The 7,500-nt window shown below is 44.8% G+C and overlaps 1 protein-coding gene, 1 non-coding gene and 1 pseudogene across 12 annotated transcripts in view; 1 reads left to right on the forward strand and 2 right to left on the reverse strand.

Annotated features, from left to right (window-relative positions):
* Positions 1-190, reverse strand: part of LOC131686508 (large subunit ribosomal RNA) — a 4,521-nt pseudogene extending 4,331 nt beyond the window's left edge.
* LOC131682955 (adipokinetic hormone/corazonin-related peptide receptor variant I-like) overlaps positions 1-7,500 on the forward strand; it is a 1,078,244-nt gene that overhangs the window by 999,023 nt on the left and 71,721 nt on the right. The gene's annotated exons all lie outside the window — the stretch shown is intronic.
* On the reverse strand, positions 393-544 carry LOC131686411 (5.8S ribosomal RNA). The gene has a single exon (XR_009305087.1). It is a non-coding gene; the product is annotated as a 5.8S ribosomal RNA (ribosomal RNA).

Consider the following 7,500-nt stretch of genomic DNA (forward strand, 5'->3'; position numbering starts at 1 on the left):
TTTCGCTGGTTATGGCAGATAACAAAATTTCCAGTACACGGAATCAGGTCAATACGCAATGTGTATCACCTCTACGTGCTGAGCTCCTCCCGTTTCGCTCGCAGCTACTCAGGGAATCCTTGTTAGTTTCTTTTCCTCCCCTTATTAATATGCTTAAATTTAGGGGGTAGTCACACATTATTTGAGGCCTACTAGAAAGAGATCTAATGATGATAATGCACAGTATACACCAGTATCCAGGCCAGGTTGGAATATGGGATGTATGTGCATCAAACCACGACACGGGGGTGCGCGTGTTAGATTACTAGCTTGAACGTTTTACCAACCACTGAAGGTGGGAAAACGTCACTACGCATACGCGCAACAGCGCGTATAGTTGAATCGATAAACATAGGCACCCAAAAATGTGTACATCGTAGTATTGTACGATGCGCAATATGCGTTCAACTTGTCGGTGTTCATGTGTCCTGCAGTTCACATTCTGACGCGCATTTAGCTGCGGTCTTCATCGATCCACGAGCCGAGTGATCCCCTGCCTAGGGTTTATAGATATTGTTGGTTGGCGATTCGTGGGTTGAGCCTTTACACAACCAATCCACCAGACTAATCCTGACTGCACTACCAGTTCCCACGGATAGTAGTGGTGACCTTTACTAACCTTCACCTATTCCAGTAGTCGATCCGAAAAAGTAATAAATCTGCCGATTTGAATTTGCTGCTCCGTTTATTCCCGGAAAACTTAAGTCCACACCTGTAGCACGTATTTCAGGCTCCCAAAATGAAGGTTCTTTTCACACCAAGTAAAATTTTCCACATTTCCGAAAAAAATCCTCCAAAACACAAAGTTTTTATTCGCGTTAATAAAATTTATTGGACTGCGCGCGTGTAGTCTATACCTTTATTGTACGGCGGTCTGGTGACTACTAACTGTCCAGTAATGTTTTATCTTACATCTCCTCTTCTCTATCGTTCTGCTTTTTATCTACTATTACGCAATCGGGCTGCAAGTGTTTTAGTGATAAGGAAATAGAGGTGCTCAAAATGTACTCTAGTATAACAGTTTAGATGACATTCGCGCGCAACGTTTTACTCCTAGCTTAGAATTAATTAGATTTTAAATTTAAAATTCCCTATACCCCAACATTACTGCCTCCCTTGAACTAGCTTCAACAAATACAATCACAATATTACGTATAAGAATGCACTTAAAAACTAACATGAATTAATTTGTTACTTCTCTGCTGCATATTCCTTTTGATTGTCGGCTTCCTGATGGGACGGTAAAGGGCAAATTCTGCATACTGGTCGCTTATACACTCCGTTGATGGTTTTTAGGGTTACCACTCTTACTACGCCTTCCGTGCTGGGATGGACCTCGATGATCCTTACCAAGGGCCAACATAAAGGTGGTTGATTATCCTCTCGTAGTACTACGATGCTACCAACACGAATTAAGGTTGGCTGAAGATTTTTGCTGACTGTTTGAAGTTCGGTGAGGTAGTCTCTGCTCCATCGCTGCCAATACTGTTGAAACATTTGCTGTCGTTGCTGGTAGTGGGTCAGGCGGTTTGTGGGGATGCTTCGGAGATCGAGTTCTGGTAGAGCCTTCATAGGTGTGCCGATCAAAAAATGGGCCGGCGTGAGAGCATCAAAGTCTGAGGGATCATCAGACAGTGGAGCGAGTGGCCTTGAGTTTAAGGCAGCAGCTATTTGGACCAGAAGCGTGGAGAAATCTTCTAGTGACAGTTGACGCGTACCAATTTCCCGTTTTAGCGAAGTTTTAACGGAGCGAACAGCTGCCTCCCATAATCCGCCGAAATTAGGAGCTCTAGGTGGAATAAATTGCCACGAGATTCCTTGTTGTGAGAATTCGGTTCCGATGCATCTTTGGCTTGTCTCATCATTCAGGATGCGGTAGAGTTCGTTAAGTTCGTGTTTGGCGCCTGCAAAATTTTTCGCATTGTCTGAGTGAATTTCACTTGGGACTCCATGATGCCCAATGAAGCGGTGAAAGGCAGACAAAAATCCGACAGTCGATAAGTCGCTGACGACTTCCAAATGCATCGCTTTTGTTGCAAAACAAACGAAGACCGCGATATATGCCTTGGGTGCGGCTGCACGCCGATATGGTGGTTTTAAGTAAAAAGGACCGCAGTAATCCACACCTACAATCGAGAATGGCCTACTCGGCCGCACACGTGGGGCTGGCAGTTGGCCTGTGGGTTGTTGAACGGGCACTGGGTTACAGCGAAAACAACGATAACATTTTCGTAATACTGCGTTAACCACTCTTTTGCCATGTATGGGCCAAAACTCCTGTCTCATCGTTGCCAAAGTTAGTTGACGTCCTCCGTGAATTGTTTGACGATGATAATAGTCAACCAGCATTCGGGTGAATGGGTGTACACTCGGTAGAATCGCTGGATGTTTGCTAGTATATTCCTGACTTGCATGACGTAGACGACCACCAACCCTGATGATGCCTTGTTTATCCAGGTAAGGACGAAGCAGTTTAAGCGTAGAACTTTTGTTGACATATCGATGCTTGCGCAAATTTTTGAGTTCGTCCCCGAAACATTCGGCTTGAACCAATTTAACCAACGCCAGCTTTGCGGTTGAAAACTCTTCGACTGTTAGAAATGGGGTTCGATTGCGTTCAACTGACGTGCGACAATTACGGGAAAATCGAATACAATATGCCACGATACGCAAAAGGGGCTCCAATGAAGATCGTAGCGCAAACAGAGAATTGGGTTCCGGTTTTGCAACGACGGTATACACCAGCCTTCGAGTTTCCAATTCTTCATCTGTGTAATTCACATTCTGGGTAAGAGAAGTGCACAATTCCTCAGAAGAAAGCAACCAGGGTGGCCCACTTTTCCACAACCCGCTGCTGAGGAATTCATCAACTGACATTCCGCGCGAAACTAGATCGGCTGGGTTTTCCTTACCAGCGATGTGCTGCCAACAATGACCATGGCTAAGAGTTTGAATAGTTGAAACACGGTTTGCCACGAAAGTTTTCCAAGTGTTTGGAAGAGCATTTAACCAATGTAGCACAATGGTGGAGTCAGACCAAAAGGTACACCTACAGCCAGTTAAATCAAGTGCCTTTACTACCTTCGCATGCAGGCAAGCAGCTTCCTTTGCAGCACAGAGTTCTAATCGTGGGAGTGTTAATCTTTTCAGTGGAGCGACACGGGACTTGGAAGATAATAACTCGATGCGCACATTTCCTGCTGAATCAACTGCACGTACATATAAGCAGGCTCCATACGCTAATTCAGAGGCATCGGCAAAGCAGTGTAGTTGAATGCTGACCCAATCTGGAATGAAAGCAAACCTGTTGATTCGTAGCTCCGAAAGTCTGCTTAACTGGTCATAGAATTGTGTCCATTTTTTTTTCCAGCAGTGACGGCACAGGAGCGTCCCAAGCAGATTGTAACAGAGCAAGTTCTTGCATCATAATTTTTGCTACAACCACCACCGGCGAAATTAATCCAAGCGGGTCGAAAAGTTTTGCTATGGCAGAAAGAATACGCCTCCTAGTCCAGTTTTCGCAATTCTCATCAATGTCGAAAGCGAATAGCAGATGATCCGTCTTTGGATCCCAAGTAATTCCCAAAGCCTTTACTTCCTCGCCTGGAGTGAGCTCGAAAGAAATAGATAGATTTGTTCCAAGTTGGTTTGCAGGTATATCAGCTAAGACCTCAGGGCGATTGAAGCACCATTTCCGCAATGGAAAACCTCCTCTGGACGTAAGATCAGCAAGCTCCTTCCGTAGCTGGATTGCTGCTTGGACGGTTGAAGCTCCACCAATATAATCGTCCACGTAGAAATCTTGAACAAGTACAGAGCTTGCGCGTGAATGGTTAAGACTCTCGTCAGCAGCAAGTTGATGCAGCGTTCTGATTGCCAGAAAGGACGATGGTGTTAGTCCGTAGGTAACCGTAAGCAGCTCATATACACCGATGGGCTCATGCTCGGAAAACCTCCATAAAATTCGCTGCAAAGAAGTATCATCATGGTGTAAACGTACTTGCCTGTACATCTTTTCAATATCCCCGACGAGGGCCACCTCATGCTTACGAAAGCGTAAAAGGAGACTTAACAGGTCGTCCTGAATCGTTGGCCCTTTCAGTAGCACGTCGTTCAACGCAAACCCGCTATCTGTGTGCGCTGATCCGTCAAACACAACACGTACCTTTGTTGTAGTGCTTGACTCCTTCACAACGGCGTGATGCGGCAGGTAATACGCTTTTCCTCTAGGCGTTGTTTCCACTTCCTCCTCCGATAGCTTCCTCATGTGTCCTAAGTCTATATACTCTCTTATAAATGCGTGATATTGGGTTTTCATCTCCGAATTTCGCTCTAGTCGTTTTTCCAATTTTGAATAACGCTCTAATGCCATGGTTTTGGATTCCCCCAACATTCTGTTGAAATTCAATTGCCTTGGCAATCGGACGACGTACCTGCCATCCGGCAAACGCTCGTGTGTGTTGATAAAGTGTGCTTCGCAATCTTGCTCCTCTTTAGACCATGCAGGTTGATCTTCAGAGTTTTCTACCTTCCAAAACCTCTCGAGTATTCCCTCCAGATTCTCTGATGATGTAGCCAAGTAACAATTAACTGGATGGCTCTTGGAATTAGCACACTTGCCCGAAACAATCCAGCCGAATACCGTGTCCACCAATACGGGAAATCCGGGCCCTAAGGTAATTCGATTCATTTCGCGCTCATATAGAAATCGATAAAAATGCTCCGCCCCAATTAGGAGATCAATCCTACTGCTGGTATTAAAACCGGGATCCGCTATTTGAAGGTTGTCAGGGATCTTCCAATGTGACACCGATACGGTAGTTGAAGGTAGTTCAGAAGTGACCCGTTGCAAAACCAGAAAATCCACTTCCACCGAGAATTCTGTCACTCTGGAACTAATAACGGTTCTAACCGCATGCTTAGCCCTTGATTCAGACTGCCCCACACCACAAATTGGAACATTTACGGAACGCCGTTTCAACTTAAGTATCTGACACAGTCGCTCACTCATAATATTTGCTTGGGATCCGTTATCAAGAAGTGCTCGTGCTAGCTGTTACTCCCCATTTTGATTCCGCAGTGTCAAAACAACTGTAGATAAAAATACATTGGATGCACCGCCCTTTGTTCCGATACTATATGATCCAACGGGTTCGTCCTCCTCCGTTTCATGTTGTTCAGATTCGGCACCACTTGTCGCAAGATTCGATGATGCTGTTTGCGTATCCACTCTCCTCGAAGATTGTCCTGCTGTCGTGTTGTTAGCTGTTTCACTGTTGCTAGGCGGAAAACCAGGGTGAATGAGAGAGTGATGTTTTCTGCCACACGTTCTGCAGCTGAAATTTGAGTTGCACTCCCGTACCCAGTGTCCTGCTCGAAAGCAGTTACCGCACAATCGTTTGCTATTGACGAACTCCAGTTTCTCCTTGAGACTCAAACTCAGAAATTTTGCACATCTCGCCATGTAATGAGTCTCCCCACAGAAGGGACAAGCCGTAATGTTCCGTTTGTTTCCCGTGGCAGCGTGTACTGCTAGTCTTGTTTGTTTGACGATCGGTTTTTGCAGAGATTTTGTGGTTTCCATCACGTTTGATGATACAGCATCCAAGACCCGCGTTCGTTTTTCCAAAAATGCCATCAAAACTTCGAAAGTTGGAACATCAACCGAAGCAGCATGATCTTCCCAAAGTTGCAATGACTGCCCATCTAATTTCGAGCACATCCAATGAACGATTAGCGCACCCCAGCTCTCTGTATTTTCGCCTAGCTGTTTAAGTATTTTTAATCGTTGTTCGAACTCGTCCATCAAGCCATGAATGGCGGTCGCGGACTCTTTCTCTATCTTAGGATACTCCATCAGTGCTTGGAGATGCCGCTTCTTGAGAAGGTATTCATTGGAGTAGCGCTTGGTAATGGTGGTCCAAGCTATAGCGTAATTTCCGTTCGTGATCGTCAATGATTCTATGAGTTTCGCAGCCTCCCCCTTCAATGCTGACTTGAGATAATGAAATTTTTGTACGTCATTAAGTTCAGCCGATTCGTGAATTAGTGATTCATAAGTGGATTTAAAGGACAGCCATCCTCTATAATCTCCATCGAAATCCGGCAATGAAATTTGCGGTAAACGAACTCCAGTGTGAAACCCATAAGAGCTACTATTCCGTCCGACTGTAATATCTAAATTCGAGGTAGAATGGATGGAAGGGGCAACCTTTGCCAGCAGCGCGGCTCGAAGCTCAAAATATAGATTTTCAAAACGCCCAAACACTCTGTTATTTTCCTCCTCATCATCGCCGTTCTCGTCCATTTCTGCAATTTCCTCTTGTAGCTCTTCGAACTCTTCCCACTTCTTCTCCATTTTATCCAATCTGCTCTGAATCTGTCCGCATTGAGTCTCCGCATTGTATGTTTCCAAAAAATGAGCGTGCCGTTTCAAAGACGCAAACATGCGTTCACGCTTTTTAATTTTTTCCTTCACCAATCGCTCTGCCATCCCCACTACCAAACCAGCACCGCTCGAAATACCAAGAAAGAAAGAAAAATACGGAACCAGGAAGTACCGCCTACCAGAGTAGATTCTTTTGGACAGGTACTCACCTGAGGCCTGTCCAAAATAGGCCTTGTATGAAAAAGAATAAACGGCTTCTGGTCCGACGTGAATATTGATCGCCTTGTTTTATGTTTTCAGCGATGGCAAATTATCCCCCAGCAAAGCGATGTGCAACAGTCAATTTAAAAGAATGAATCGTATCCTCCAGAACCATTAACCATATCCAGTAATCCACATGAAATGAAAAGGGAGTACCACGAAGCACCTCACAAATTAAATAAAATAATCGGACAGGCACTCACCTGAGGCCTGTCAAAAATAGGCCTTAAAGTGTATATCCTTGAAAATCAGCCAATTTACTCCAAGAAAAATTTAACCGTTCCAGCTTATCTGCACGCAACGCCCTATCCAATCAGCTATTACTTTTCATCCATTTGAAGGGCGGTGGGCGATCTCCACCAGCAATATGTTACTCACAGCCAAGTAAAGCATATGAACGAGAAATAGAAGAGCCAAGTAGCACCATAGAGATGAATGAAATGTGTTGGAATACCACTCACCTGTGGTCTAAATATTGTAAACCTTGTAAATATTATTGCTATTTCCCAATTAGACTCGCTGGATCCAGGTTCCATGCATGAACACGTAAGATCGATTTACTACTTCCAAAACGTCTGATGATGGGGTACAGGTGGTTGTTCTCGCTAATCACTTCTTCATCGGTGGAAATATTTCAAGTTCATCCGTTCCAAGTGCCAGCAAAATGAAGAACTTGGCGCGTAATCCTCGCTTGGTGAAGAACAATAACCAGCTTGATAATGGTGTATGGCTCAGCCGCGAATCCTGGTCACGGCACCAAATTTTGGTTGGCGATTCGTGGGTTGAGCCTTTATACAACCAATCCACCAGAC

The sequence above is a fragment of the Topomyia yanbarensis genome, chromosome 2 (assembly GCF_030247195.1).
Source record: "Topomyia yanbarensis strain Yona2022 chromosome 2, ASM3024719v1, whole genome shotgun sequence".
Classification (NCBI taxonomy): Eukaryota; Metazoa; Arthropoda; class Insecta; order Diptera; family Culicidae; genus Topomyia; species Topomyia yanbarensis.